The following is a 16,294-nucleotide window of genomic DNA, read 5'->3' as shown; positions in this document are numbered from 1 at the left end:
ATTGTCTTTACAAAACATATTTTTAATACATTTCTAAATAAAAAAGTTATGAATTCTTTTAAAAGAAATCTCTGTTTCTCTATAAATTGTACCGTATAAAAATCCCCTGCTCCCCTTTTTTCCTTTTTTAGGATACAATATTTGCAGAATCATTAGGGGATGAGGTACCTATAATAGTAATGTGTTTCTGGGATAGTGTGGACCAACTTATTTCCAGTGTGTCTCCCACATTCAGACTCCAGAAGAGCATGTCACCCATATTCAGGCTCCAGAAGAATGGGCCATTCAGGCTCCAGCAGAGTGGGCCATTCAGGCTCCAAAAGAGTGTGCCATTCAGGCTCCAGAAGAGTGTAACACTCAGGCTCCTGAAGGGTGGGCCATTCAGGCACCAGAAGAGTGGGATGTTTAGGATCTAGAAGGGTGGGCTGTTCTGGCTCCAGCAGGGTGGCCCAGAAGAGTGTGACACTCACGTTCAGGCTCCAGAAGAGTATGATGCTCAAGTTCAGGCTCCAGAAGAGTGTGACGCTCACGTTCTGGCTCCAGAAGAGCGTGACGCTCACAATTAGGCTCCAGAAGAGTGTAACACTCACGTTCAGACTCCAGACAAGTGTAACACTCACGTTCAGACTCCAGAAGAGTTTGATGCTCACGTTCAGATGCCAGAAGAGTTGACGCTCATGTTGAGACTCCAGCAGAGTTTGACGATTACGTTGAGACTCGAGTAGAGTGTGATGCACACACTGGGACTGTAACAGACATTGAGACTCCACCAAAGTGCCAGGGGAACCATGGGAACATCTCCTCCGGCAAAGATGGGGCAAGGTTACAAGAAAGGATAAGCAGATACTGGTGGTAGGGGATTCAATTTTTAGAGGGACAGAAAGGGCAATCTGTCACAAAGACCCTGAACTCCGAACAGTATTTTGTTTACCAGGCACTCAGGTTCGGGACACATAGCGATTGGATGGACACATTGTTGCATGGGGCTGGGGAGGACCCAGCTGTCTTGGTTCATATTGGTACTCATGACAAAGTTAGAGGAAGATGGAGCATCCTACAAAATGATTTCAGGGGCTATATTGAAGTAAAGGACCTCCAAAGCAGTATTTTCAGAAATACTGCCTGTACCTAAAGCCACATCAGGAAGGCAGCAGGAGCTTAGGGAGCTTAACAAGTGGCTGAGGAACTGGTGCAGAGAAGAGTAGTTTGGCTTCATGGAGAACTAGGCTGACTTTGCAGTTAGTTACCACCGACTCTATAGTAGGGATGGACTGCACTTAAATGGAAGGGGTGCAGCTTTTTTTGGGAGTCAAGATGGCCAACAAGTTGGAAGAAATTTTAAATAATTATTTAATTTTAAATGAGTCTGCTACAGCAGTAACGCAACAGGGATTGTGTCACTGCTCACCATCCTTGTGGCCCCCTCAAATGGCGACAATACAGTGCATGCATCCTTAATGATCAGCCATTGGCGTAGGGAAAAAAGCCAAGGTGGCCTGAGCCTGTCGTCATGCCGTACTGGCACAGGTATTTGTTGATGGCTCTCCCAAAGCATTCCCAAAGTTGGGTTCCACCTGGTGGACATGTCAAAAATCAGGCAGTTTACGGGCAGGTGGAATTCCTGCTGAATTTCAGCCAACTGAGGACTGGCTTTGTATGACCGCCTGAAATGGCTACAGACTCTTTTGGTCTGCTTTAGTACATCTTGCAACCCTTGGTACTTCCTTAGGAAACACTGCACGACCAAATTGAGGACATGTGCCAGGCATGGACAGGAGGTTTAAGCCATTATCGCACACCATCATTCCTGGCTCCAGCTGGCATGGTGTGAACCACCTCTGGGCCTGTCCCTTTAGAGCTGCAAGAATCTCCGCTCTGCTGCCACTGCTTGGCACCTTTTAGCCTGACTCTGGGAATAGCCCTTTGAACGCTTGGGGGGTACCTGATGTTCATAGGACAATTCTGCAGAGGAGAACATGGAGGTCGCAGAGGAGGAGGGGTAGAGCTCACAGGTCTGGCATCATCACCACCAGCTGTATGGAGACGTAGGGGCACAACAAGCTGCAGCACCGAGCCCTGTCCTGCATCCTTTTGAGTTGTAAGCAGCGTTACCCAGTGTGCTGTGAATGAAATATATCATCCCTGCCCATGCTTGCTGGACTACGTGTCAGCAGTAAGGTGGATTTTATGACTGACTGCCTTGCCCAACGATGCAAGAACATTCCGTTCCATGTGATGGTAGAGGGATGAAACTGCCTTACATGAAAAGTAGTAGTGACTGGGAACCTGCTATTGTGGTACAGCACATTGTGCGAATTCACGGAAGGCAGACAGAAGTTGGAGAGTCAACAGCTTTGACAAACTTGCATTCAGACGCTGGGCATGTAGGTGGCAGGGACTGTATTTTTTTTCCACTCCAGCAGATGGGGCAGAGAAATTTGCCAGCTACAGTCTACAGATGGTAGTGTGCTGCTGCCAAATGTGCTGCTAAGACCTGAGACACCCTGTGCTATACCATCATGCTTGTCAGTGGAGGCTGCTGAGAGGTAATGACTCGGCATCCCGGGGCAGACTGACGTGGGTAAGGAGGAGGAGGAGGGACAGATTTGTGCCCCTTTTGTGTGGCTTTTAGGTTGCCAACAAGCTTAGTGGTTGGATGTTAAATGCGTTTGATGTGCCTGAGACACAGTTTGCAGATAGCAACAGTGTGAACTGCTACAAAGGCCCAGACAGCTGAGCTTTAGAGAGTGGGCGGAAGATAACAGCTGCAGAATGTGATGGAATACAGTGGCTGCTCTCTACTCTTTCTTAATTTTGGCCTCCTTGGGGTTGTGCCGCCTCACCTTCAGTTTCCTCCTCTGCTCTATCTGCCACCCAAGTCGCATTAGTGACCTCATCATCATCATATCCATCTCCTCCATCTTCATCATTACCACTGGTGACAACTTGGCAATACGCTGCAGCTTCGGGAACATGAATGCCAATTTATCCGTCAGTGTTCCTCCCTCTCTCTAAGCTCATGTTCCTGTCATCCTCAACCTCAGGACCAACATCTGAATCCAGTAATGGCTGTGCATCATCAAGGCGCAAGTGGCAGACTCCTCAATGTCTGATGTTGGGGCTATGGCAGGAATAGATGTGGACAAGGAGGCAGGTTTATCCACTCTGACAACTGCAGGGGACGGCACACTTGTCTCTGCTTGCGTGACAGAGGATGAGGATTAGTAAGCTAGTCCACAACCTCCTCTGCATGCTGTGGCTGGATAGCACAGGCAAACTCACTAAACAAAAGAAACAATGCCTTGCCTGAGGACCGATCACCACATCCACCTTTGTCTGTGGACACATTTGTTGATGGCCTCCTTAATGTGCCAAGGGAACGTCTGCCTCTCCTTGTCCTCCCAGACATTATTGGGAGGGGGTGGTGCTTATAAGCAAATGTAAAGAAGAAGTTGAAATCTGTACGTAGATGCCCATTAATCAATGTAAAGAGGGGTTTGGTGCACTTTAATTTGAGTATTCACACTACACAGACACACTCCTCGGATACAATATAATATACTGCAATATAATGCCCCAAACCTTCCGTGACGCACAGAACTATATAGCGTTAAACTGTCAGTAATGCACACAAAACGATATGGCGTTAAACTGGCAGTAACACACAGGACTATTTGGCATTAAACTGGCAGTAACGCACTTAAAACTATATAGTGTTAAACTGGCAGTAGCGCACACAAAAGTAAATGGCGTTAAACTGGCAGTAACACACAAAACTATATGGCGTTAAACTGGCAGTAACGCACATAAAACGATATGGCATTAAACTGGCAGTTACGCACACAGAAGTAAATGGTGTTAAATTGGCAGTAAGGCACACAGAACTATATGGTGTTAAACTGGCAGTAACACACACAAAACGATATGGCGTTAAACTGGCAGTAACGCTCACAGAAGTAAATGGTGTTAAACTGGTAGTAACGCGATCAAATAGACGGTGTTCAATTGTCACTACACTGAGGCTATCTGAACTCTCTCTACTCTAGCTTTACAATAATGTAAAGATTACTGACACGGTCTCACTATACTACACTGAAACTATATGAGCTGTCCCTACTCTACCTGAACACTTTGCAAAGCTGAATGATGGTCCTCCTCACTACACTCACACTATCCCTAGACTGACACTAAACTAATATTCTACACTGACAATTGAAGCAAAATAGCACTGTATAGCACACTAACTAACTAATAGCACTGAACAGAGCCCTCTTCTATCTCTCTCCACTCCAAAATCACACAAAATCATGCCAAAATCCCACAATGGCTGCCATTGAAAGAATACTTTTATACTGTGGGTACTGATTGGCGATTTGGGTGGGCACTGACTAGCAGCTGATGGGCACTGATTGGCATTGTGGTAGGCACTGATCTGATACTGGCTGCGCTGATAATCAATGTGCTGATTATCAGTGCACATCCCCCCCTCTGACAGGAGTGCCGCTGATTGGCTCTCCCTGTCAGCGCGAACCGGCACTTCCTGGTTCACACTGTGATTGGTCATAGCTGATCATGTGGTAAAGAGCCTTCGTCAGAGGCTCTTTACCACGGTCGGAGATACGTTGTGTCAGAGTGACACACCACACTACTGATCGCCGTGCTGCGCATCCCCGTGGGTGCGCGATCGTGGCTTATCCTGCTGGACATCATATGACGCCCAGTCAGGATAACTGAACAACTTCCCGGATGTCATTATGCTATAGGCCAGGCGAAAAGTGGTTAAAGTATATTTTTCCCCAAAAATTGCATTTGAAAAATGGCTGCACAAATACCACGTGATATAAAAAATTACAATTGTCATTTTATTCTCTAGTGTCTCTGCTAAAAAAAACAATATAATGTTTGGGGGTTCTAAGTAATTTTTTCCTAGCAAATAATACAGATTTTTACTTGTAAACAAAATGTGCCAGAAAAAGCCTGGTCCTTAAAGAAGAGGTCCACAAAAATTTTAATTCAGCAGTTACAAATACTGCAGCTGATGACTTTTAATATTAGGGCACTTTCCTGTCTAGCAGGGGCGTAGATAAGGGGGAGTCAGGGTGTTCAAACCCCCCCCCCCGGCCAAAATTAAATGTATGATGTTCCTGTTCTGCAGCTGCACATGGCACCAGCGACAGGCAGCACTGCAGTCAGTGCCACACAGAGGGAGTTATTTACTAAAGAAAAATCCACTTTGCACTGCAAGTGCACTTGAAAGTAAAGTGGCTGTAGATCCAAAATAAAAAAAACAGCATTTTATCTTGCACATAATTGGATGATAAAATCAGCAGAGCTTCCACTCATTTCAGATCTACCCCTTAGATTTAGAGCGACTGCACTTCCAAGTGCACTTTCAGTGCAAAGTGGATTTACCTTTTGTAAATAACCCCCAGAGTGTAATAATGCAGCTGCAGTGTAATAGATCATTAGGCATATCCGCACGCATGTTGTGGTACATCCATACCTCACAACTTTTTGAGAGGGGAATGAGGGACACCTATCAGCAAAAGTATGCAGGCATAGGACACACCCCTTGGCATGCCCCCTTAAAGGAGAATTGCACAAAAAAACAAGATTGGTTAAACCCACAATTGCTTTTTGTACCACTACTTTTCCTTTATATTGCCATTTCGAATTTGCAAATGCAGCAATTTAGAAATCAGAGATTTAGTGCTGGAAAACACCTTTTGATAGATATATAGATCAGACTAAAATGAGGGACATTGTTCCAAATCAGGGACAGTCCCTCGAAATCAGGGACAGTTGGGAGCTATGGGTACACCACCAGGCCGGTCTATCGGGCTTGGGCTGACAGATCTATCACCAGGCAGCACAGTGGGAGCTGGCGGTGCCTGTAGTCCTGCCCACTGCATACCCTGTATTGCCGTTGGCTTGCAGTGTCACTCCCACCTTGGGCTAGTGTGGCAACTGACAAAGTTAGTGATTGAAGCTGGCTGGGCTAAATTTTGCATTGCTTGTGTTACTGACAGTTGACTGAGGCTAAGTTGTTCCCTTTTTTTTATCTCACCGGCTTACTGATTCAGCACTTGGCACCACAACATGTCTGCCAATGCCAGAGCCAGGCTGGCCTTTCTGCTGCCCTCAGTGGCATTCCTTGGCCCTGTTTTACCCCTGGTTCATACATATGTGGTACAGGAAATGCTGTACTCCCTGTGTGTTTCCGCACTGCATTGCAATCACACTGTGTTTTTGATCTGCTGCAGATGACAATTCAAAGTTAACAACTCCTCAAAAGAAGGTCACAAACGCAGTGTTTGTCTGACCCAGATCGCATGGTTGGTTTTCAAAAAAGGTGCCTGCACTTCTTTGGTGTGCGATTCAACCCATTCTTTCACTACTTATCCTCTCTTCACTTCATTTAAGTCATTCTCAATGTTATTTTTCACTTGCTTGCACACTATTGCGCATGTGCGCAATTTCCCATTCTTCTTTGGCTTGTGATTTTCACTTGTGGTCTTATTCACTCCAGTTTTACGCACTTCACCTTTTTGTTATGACAAGCTCATATTATACCTATTTTTATTTTTACCTTTTGCCCAGATTCGGATCGTCACACTTAGTAGCTCCCCCGAGTTGCCGCGGGGGACAAATTTTTAGGTGAGAGCGGTCTACGCTTGATGTCCGCTGAAGCAGGGTTAAGCAGCCTTGCTCTCTCCCCATTTTTACTTTTAAAGATCTTTTAAAATATGATGCTGGATGTTAACTTTTTATGTTCCTATGTGCCGATCATTACTTTACCTTCTTGATTTTATCACAGATAACCTCCTGATGAAGAGGCTTATGTCTGCGAAACTAGTCGAGGAACACTATATCTGTGATCAACTGCTTCATTGTGAACACCTACTGGTGACATATTGTGTATAGCTATGATGTTTTATCTGTAAACGATTAATTGTTTATTGGCATCAATAAAATCCTTTGTAATTTTTATATATTAATTTGTTATATTATTTTTATTGTGCCGCTATAGTCCAACTGCCCCCCTTTTTCATGGTAGCCTGGTTGGGGATCAGGCTCCCAATTTCCATACCATTCAAAATGGGTTCAAATCACACCACACACAGTTGCATGTGAATTGCACAGGAATGCGGTGCCGTTCCAATGCGATTTACGTGCAAACTATAGTGTGAAACCAGGCTTACTGTGTTGATTTCAGTGCAATCAAGTCCCATTTATTTTGAATGGGCTCAAATCGCACCAAAGTCATGCATGCACCAATTTTGGAACCGCACTGCAACCGGTTCACATGGTCATTTTGTGAATGTAATCTGGTGCAGGCAAACACGCTGTTTTGCAACCGTAGCTTGGGGTGTCGTTAACAACTTGGGGTGGTTTACATTCACTTTTTGCTACAGGTAAGCCTATAATAAGGCTTACCTGTAGCTACCCCGGATATCTCTTCTAAACCTGCACAGTTTAGGAGATATTCACTGTATCAGCATGTGCTGACATCATTGGCACATGCGCACTGAAGAAATAACACATCCGTGCCATTGCTTCAGCTAATGTGCCGTTACCGGCAGCTCCCATGCGCATGCGCGGGAGTGACGTCATTGCGGCCAATCACAGCACCGGAGCCCGCAATACCCGGAAGTAACTATGGGAACGATGTCGCCAGCCAAAGCGGTGTACGAGTACCGCTGCGGGGGCTTTGATCTGAGGTAAGTAATTCATAATGAGGTAGTATGCTATGCATACTTATATTTATTTATTTATTTATTTTTATTCTGTGATTAATGAAAATTAAGCACATGTGAACACAGTGAGTGTGCTGCCTTCCACAAGATGGTGCCCTTTGTACTTGCCCAGTAAGATTGGCTATTACAGTGCCCCATCCTGTGGAAGGCAGTGCATTCCCCCCTTTTTTTAATCTGTAAAAGTTTAAAAACTCAGTGAGTGCTCTGTCTGACACAACATGGTGCACTTTGAACCATTATAGCCAACCTTACTGAACCTTACTGAGGAGGCGCAAAGGGCACCATCTCCTTGTAGTTGGCAGCACACTCACTTTGCACCTATTCAGTTTGGACACTAAGACTGGACAATAGCCAACCTTACTGGGCAGCCTTCATAAAAACTTGAAGAAGGAAAAAACGGAAATCAGGTTCGATTTTCTAAAGGACCTGATCAAAAAGAATTAAGGATGTGATTGCTTACTAGGGGCAACACATATTGGTTTTCCTTTCTCCAGTCTCTAAAATGTTGGCACAATTTATTTTTATTTATACTACGGCAACATGGCTCGGCTGCGCGAATCGCCGTCATGGTACGTCGGTACCATAGACGGCCACTAGGGGGCCCCCTGCTCGCCCACGGAGCCGATGTGAGTGCTCGGCGGTCGCGATCACTGCCGGGCTCCCGCGATCGCTCAGGGGAAAATTAGAAACCGGGATCTGTAAACACACAGTTTCCGGTTCTCTGAGGGGAGAACAGACAGATCGCCTGTTCATACAGAGTATGAGCAGACAATCTGTCATCTCCCCTGCACAGTCCCCTCCCCCCTTCAGTTAGAACACGTACTAGGACACACTTAACCCCTTCTCTGCCCCCTAGTGGTTAACCCCTTCACTGCCAGTGACATTTTCACAGTAATCAATGCAATTTTAAAGCATTGATTACTTGATTCAATGATTCAATGCATTAAAGCATTGAAAAAAAAATGTGTCAAAATTGTCCGACGTGTCCGCCATAATGTCGCAGTCCCGATAAAAATCGCAGATCGCTGCCATTACTAGTAAAAAAAAATAATAATAATAAAAAAGCCATAAAACAATCCCCTATTTTGTAGACGCTATAACTTTTTGCGCAAACCAATCAATATATGCTTATAGCAATTTTTTTTACCAAAAATATGTAGAAGAATACGTATTGGCCTAAACTGATGTAAAAAAAAAAAAATTATAGATTTTTTGGGGATATTTATTATAGCAAAAAGTAAAAACTATTGTGTTTATTTCAAAATTGTCGCTATTTTTTTGTTTATAGTGCAAAAATTAAAAACAGCAGAGGCGATCAAATACTACCAAAAGAAAGCTCTATTTGTGGGAAAAAAAGGATGTCAATTTTGTTTGGGTGCAATGTCGTACGACCGCACAATTGTCAGTTTAAAGTGACGCAGTGCCAAATCAAAAAAAGTGCTCTGGTCAGGAAGGGGGTAAAATCTTCCGAGGGCTGAAGTGGTTAAAAAGACTTTTACTTAGTACCTGCTGCTGAACCCCCCTCCCCCCCAGAACAAAAAAAATTATCTATGAATCTGCTGTCTAGGAAGCCCGCGATGGTCTTCTGCTAGGCTATCGGGGGAGCAGCCGCCGCTGCCGCCATTCCTGTTTTTTATGGATCTGAATGTAATATGTTTACTTGATTTTACACAGCTATGTGCACAGATCCCTAGAACATTATATACCTTGAGGCTGTGTGCATGAGGCCTAAGACGCATTATAGTATTACATACATAGGCTGGCATATTGACTTATTTAGGCTGATGTTACTGTCCATTGAGTGCAGCCAGGCATCTTGTACTGAGTGACAAATATCTGATTATCAGCAGCCTTGTCTCTTTATGCCACCTACACACGGTCAGACTTTCCGGCAAAAAAGGTCAGATGGAATCATTTCATCGGATATTCCGATCGTGTGTATGCCTCATTGGACTTTTTTTCACGAAAATTCTGACGGACCTAGAAATAGAACATGTTTTAAAGATTTCCGACGGAACCAATTCCTATCGGGAAAAACGTTTGTGTGTATGCTGTTCAGACAGACCAAAAACGACGCATGCTCTAAAGCAAGTACGAGACGGCAGCTATTGGCTATTGAACTTCCTTTTTCTAGTCCCTTCATACGTGCTGTACGTCACCGCGTTCTTGACGATTGGACTTTGGTGTGATCGTGTGTACGCAAGACAGTTTCAACCGAACTCCGACGGTTCCGACGGGAAAACCGGTCGTGTGTACACGGCATTAGATTTCTCCTCTAGATTAAATTATGGGATGCTAAAAAAAAGCCCTCCGATCGCCTGGTTTCTGCTGCTGGAAAAGGTTTGCTCTGACGCACGCTGAAAGAAACCTTTTTTTTTTTTAAACAGAATATAAATGTGTAAACACTGCAGAGAGGCAATAACAGCCCTAATATCTGGCCTTGGTGCTGTCTGGTATTCAAATGACATCTGCTGAAATAAATAGACTCATGCATAATGGATGGTAGAGTTTATTTTGGTCGTGTTTCAGGTTTGATTCATAGATGCTAATGCAAATTAGGTCTGTTTAAAGAAGTTATGAGTAAATAAGGCTTGAATTAAATAGAGAATCACTTTTTGCTACATTATACTGATATGTGTCCAAGAAGTCAATTTAAAGCAGTAGTAAACAGCTGTTTCATTTTTGTTTTTTAAATCCTGCAAGGTAAAGGCATAATGTGCTAGTATGCATCGCATACTAGCACATTATGTGAAACTTACCTTAGATATACCTGAACTTATCCAGCAATGCGTGGTCACTGCTGAAGGCGCTTCTATCTTCATCTAGTCTTCCTTCTGGGTTCGAAGACTCCCGCTGTGTAAGCGGCTGGAGCCACGGTGACATCACTCCTGCGCATGAGTGCCCGAGCAGCCGTTTTATAGTACGGTATGCCGTTCCTTCAGAGCGCATTCACTGGTGACGTCACCGGCTACATCAAAAGTAAACATCTCCTAAACTGTGCATGTTTAGAAGATATTAACTGTACCTATAGGTAAGTCTTATTATAGGCTTACCTATAGGTAAAAGTCATGCATGGGAGTTTACTCCCACTTTAAGTTGATCATACACCAATACAGGCATACTGCACTTTTAAGTACACAGTGGGACCAGAGCATGTATGTAAAACAAAAATGTAATTAAAGCGGAACTCCACCCTAAAGTGGAACTTCCACTCATCGGATCCCCCTCCGGTGCCACAATTGCCACCTTTCAGGGCATAGATAGCCGCAGAATCTGCGGGTAGAGATGGAAGAACTTCCGACGGGGTGTTTCGCGAATGCGGCCGGAAGTTTGTGAACCGCAAAGTTCGCAGCGGGCTCCATTGACTTCAATGGCAGGCGAACTTTGAAAACCTACAGGTCATATTTCCAGCCACAAAATAATTACTAGCTGTGCACACATAGTCCCACCACATGGCCAATGACATAACACATGTTTGAGGTGAATCTGGGATCAACAAGTACAAGCATTCTTTTTTTATATGTGAAATTTTGACAATTCAGGACTCAGGAGCGCATGAAGGCAATGGAGAAGAAGAAAGGTCAGGGTAGGCTATGAAGAGGGTGCAGAAGATGATCACCAGCACCGTGATATAGAACACTGACACCAGCACAGTGATATAGAGAACTGACACCAGCACTGTGATATAGAACACTGACACCAGCACAGTGATATAGAGCACTGACACCAGCACTGTGATATAGAACACTGACACCAGCACCGTGATAGAGTGCACTGACACCAGCACCGTGATATAGAGCACTGACACCAGCACTGTGATAGAGTGCACTGACACCAGCACCGTGATATAGAGCACTGACACCAGCACTGTGATATAGAACACTGACTCCAGCACCGTGATATAGAGCACTGACACCAGCACCGAGATTGAGTGCACTGACATCAGCACCGTGATATAGAGCACTGACACCAGCACAGTGATATAGAGCACTGACAGCAGAACCGTGATATAGAGCACTGACACCAGCACTGTGATATAGAACACTGACACCAGCACTGTGATATAGAACACTGACACCAGCACCGTGATATAGAGTACTGACACCAGCACCGTGATAGAGTGCACTGACACCAGCACCGTGATATAGAGCACTGACACCAGCACTGTGATATAGAACACTGACACCAGCACAGTGATATAGTGCACTGACATCAGCACCGTGATATAGTGCACTGACACCAGCCCCATGATAGAGTGCACTGACACCAGCACCGTGATAGAGTGCACTGACACCAGCACCGTGATAGAGTGCACTGACACCAGCACCGTAATATAGAGCACTGACACCAGCACGGTGATATAGAGCACTGACACCAGCACAGTGATATAGAGCACTGACACCAGCACTGTGACATAGAACACTGACACAGCACTGTGATAGAGTGCACTGACACCAGCACCGTGATATAGAGCACTGACACCAGCACTGTGATATAGAACACTGACACCAGCACCGTGATATAGAGCACTGACACCAGCACCGTGATAGAGTGCACTGACATCAGCACCGTTATATAGAGCACTGACACCAGCACCGTGATAGAGTGCACTGACATCAGCACCGTGATATAGAGCACTGACACCAGCACAGTGATATAGAGCATTGACACCAGCACAGTGATATAGAGCACTGACAGCAGCACCGTGATATAGAGCACTGACACCAGCACTGTGATATAGAACACTGACAGCAGCACCGTGATAGAGTGCACTGACACCAGCACCGTGATAGAGTGCAATGACACCAGCACCGTGATATAGAGCACTGACACCAGCACTGTGATATAGAGCACTGACACCAGCACAGTGATATAGAGCACTGACACCAGCACTGTGATATAGAACACTGACAGCAGCACTGATACCAGCAACTCGCTGCTGGGCACCAAAAATTTTACACCGCTCAACCTCTTCAAACAGGGGAGTACGGGCATATATAGTACGGTGTGCTTTTTTTGTACAAGGAAGTGAGCCAAATCTAGAAAAAAGGTCTGTGTGCTCGATTAAATAAATTGTTTATAGACATATACATGGTCTACTGGTCACATGTGTTGAATTCCTCCAAGATCCATGCCTCATTCATTTTTATAAATGTGAGGTAGTCAACACTGTCGTGAGCTAGGTGAGTGCGCTTATCGGCCACGGCCCCCCCCCCTGCTGTGCTGAACGTCCTTTCGGACAGGACACTGGAGGAGGGGCAAGCCAACAGTTCCATTGCAAATTGGGCAAGCTCTGGCCAGAGGTCAAGCCTGCCCACCAAGTAGTCCAGGGGTTCATCACTCCTCAGAGCGTCCACATCGGCCGTTAACCCGATGTAGTCGGACACCTATCGGTCTAGGCTTTCCCTGATGCTGGATCCGGATGTCACCTGTCGATGGGTCGGCTGAAAGAATGACCTCATATCAGAAGTCACCAACACATCTTCAAACCGCGCTCTTCTCGCAGGCGCTGTTGGATTGGTACCCGCAACTCTTTCTCTGGGAGTGGGAATTGCTCCTCTGCCAACAAAATCAGAATGCAGCATTTCTTGAAGCAAGGCCTGGAAGTGCTCCATTCTGACAGCCCACTGTGAGGTTGGTAACATTTCCGCCATTTTGTGTTTGTACCGGGGGTCTAAGTACGTTGCCACCCAGTACTGGTCCTTGACCCTTTTGCTTTTTATACGGGGGTCCCTGTTAAAACACTGGAGCATGAAGGCCCCCATTTGCACTAAACTGGAAGTGGTGTGGTGGCCTGGCTCCTGCTCATCATCCAGGATAATGTCGTCTTCCTCGTTCTCCTTTCCCCATCCACGCACAACAACAGGGATCCCAGAAAGGCTTAAAGCATGCTCTTCTTGCTCCTCCTCATCCGCCCCAGCACCATCCTCCGATGACTCCTCTTCCGACTCCTGTTGTTGACTTGTCTCAGATAGAGTAGGCCCCCCTGGGAATTCATCCAGCATTGCAACTTCCTCATCTTCCCGCTCCTGCTCCTCCACGGCTTGATCAATGACACAACGCAATGCACGCTCCATAAAGAAGGCATAAGGTACCATGTCACTGATGGCGCCATGGCTGCGACTGACCAGTTTGGTGATCTCATCAAATGGCCGCAGAAGTCTGCATGCATCGCGCATGAGCAGCCACTGGCACAGTGAAAAAAAACCCAGCTCCCCAGAACCTGTTCTGCCGCAGAGTTCATACAGGTAGACGTTAACTGCACGTTTCTGCCGGAGCAGCCTAACAAGAATATAGAAGGTTGAGTTCCATCGCGTCGGGCAATCGCAAACAAGACGTCTGACCGGCAGATTGTGTCGCCGCTGAATGTCAGCAAGGCGAGCCATGGCCGTGTAAGATCTTCTGAAATGGGCCGAGATTTTCCTTGCCTGCCGCAAGATGTCCTGGACCCCAGGGTATTTGAAAACGAATCGCTGCACGACCAAGTTTAAAGCGTGTGCCATGCATGCCATGAGCGTAATTTTGCCCTGTTTCAATATGCTAAGAAGATTGGCACCGTTGTCACACAACACTTTACCAACTGTCAAATTGAGCGGTGTTAGCCACTGATCTGCCTGTGAACGCAAAGCTGAAAGGAGTGCCGGGCCAGTGTGGCTCTTGGCTTCCAGGCACAATAGACGCAGCACGGCATGACAACGTCTCACCTGGCATGTCGAATAGGTTCTGGGGAGCTTGGGCGGAGCAGCAGAAGAGACGCTAGCAGTTGAAAAGGAGGAGTCAGCCGAGGAGGAGAGGGAGGAGGATGGAGTAGGAGGAGGAGGAGAAGAAGAGCCAGGCCTGCATGCAATCCGTGGTGGTAAAACAAAATCTACACGGGTGTCACGGGTTACATGCTTGACAGCCGTCAGAAGGTTCACCAAGTGGGCAGTAAAAGTGATATACCTTCCCTGCCCATGTTTGCTAGACCATGTGTCTGTGGTCAGATGTATCTTGGCACCGACACTGTGTGCCAGAGATACATTCACTTGCCGCTGAATATGGCCATATAGCTCTGGGATGCCTTTCTGTGAGAAATACTTCCTTCCTGGGACCTTCCATTGTGGTGTTCCAATGGCCACAAATTTTCAAAAGGCCTCCGAGTCCACCAGTTTATATGGCAGTAGTTGACGCGCTATCAGTTCTGACAACCGTTGGGCAGGAGGGTTATCTGGCGTCATCATTTTTTTACGCTCGAAGATTTGGCCCACGGAAGCCTGCCTTTTTCCAGAAAAACGTGAGGACGGCATGATGGAAGGTGGAGTGGAGGACAATTGTGAGGAGAGAGGAGAAGGAGAAGTAGAAGACGGGGCTGGACGGTGAGAGCCTGGAGTGTGGCTTTGTGTGTTCCGTTGCTCCCACTGGGCTCGATGATGGCAGCTCATGTGCCTTCTTAAGGCGGTCGTCCCTAGGTGAGTGTTGGGCTTACCGCGAGTTATGCATTGACTGCAAAGATTGCAGGTGGCAACACTATTGTCATTAGCGGACACGTTAAAAAAAGCCCACACTGCGGAGCCATGTGCCAGCGTCCTAGGAGCGCCAGATGTGACCGTACATGGTTGATGCCTCACTCCTGATACATTCGCATTCTGCTTTGTCCCTCCTGTGCAATGTCAATGTAAGTTCTTCCTGCTTCTCCTCCCTATCTGCTGGTCCATATCTCCCTCTGAACTCCCCTCCTCTTTTTCTCTTGTGTGCACCCACGTGGCATCACTAGACACGTCATCATCGACGTCACCTTCCCCACTGCTATAATTAGAGATCTCGGAGTAGGCAGCAACAGTGGGGACTGGGGACCAACTGCCTCCTTGGGCTGATCTGGGTACTGTCGTCAGACTGCTGAGTGGCGGTTGTTGCTACCTCCTCTTCATCGGAAAATAATTCCTGTGACTCAAGCGGAAGGTATATGGTGGTGGTGGTGTTGGTGGTAGTGTCTTTGGGGGTGCACATAGCAGAGACTGAAGAAGAGGGTGCAGATCGAGAGGATGAGGAGGGTGCAGAAGAGTAAGGCTGAGTGAGCCACTCAACCAAGTCTGGTGCGTCCTTTGATGTAATCGCATGCACCTTCTGCAATTTGCCACTTTGGCTCAAGTCTGTTGCTCCTGCCCTACCCCTACCACCCCTGCGGAAGGGCCTGCCTCTTCCTCTGCCTGTCATTTTTTAAATGACCCTGTGACAAAAGTCTCTAGAGAAGTGCAGTATGTATGTGGAAGAAGGTATATAACACCCCACTTCAATATGTTGTTTTGGGGGCCACTGGTCTATCACACCAGTTATAATACTTTTTTTTGGATTGCGTTTGTCACTCTTTGTAGTATCGCTGCAGAAACGCTCAGCAGTCACAATGCTACACAGTGGAAACGCACTATACTATGCTTTCCATATGTACAAGTATTTTATACGTGTATTACACACCTATATACTGCACACCAAATAGTACACCTATACCAGTCCTTACAAGGACATTTGTGAACCGAGTAGCTAGTGATGTGCAGACTGTA

The sequence above is a fragment of the Lithobates pipiens genome, unplaced genomic scaffold (genome assembly GCF_037356315.1).
Source record: "Lithobates pipiens isolate NorthernLeopardFrog02 unplaced genomic scaffold, aLitPip1_a1.2 Scaffold_23, whole genome shotgun sequence".
Lineage (NCBI taxonomy): Eukaryota > Metazoa > Chordata > Amphibia > Anura > Ranidae > Lithobates > Lithobates pipiens.
This window is presented reverse-complemented; position numbering follows the sequence as displayed.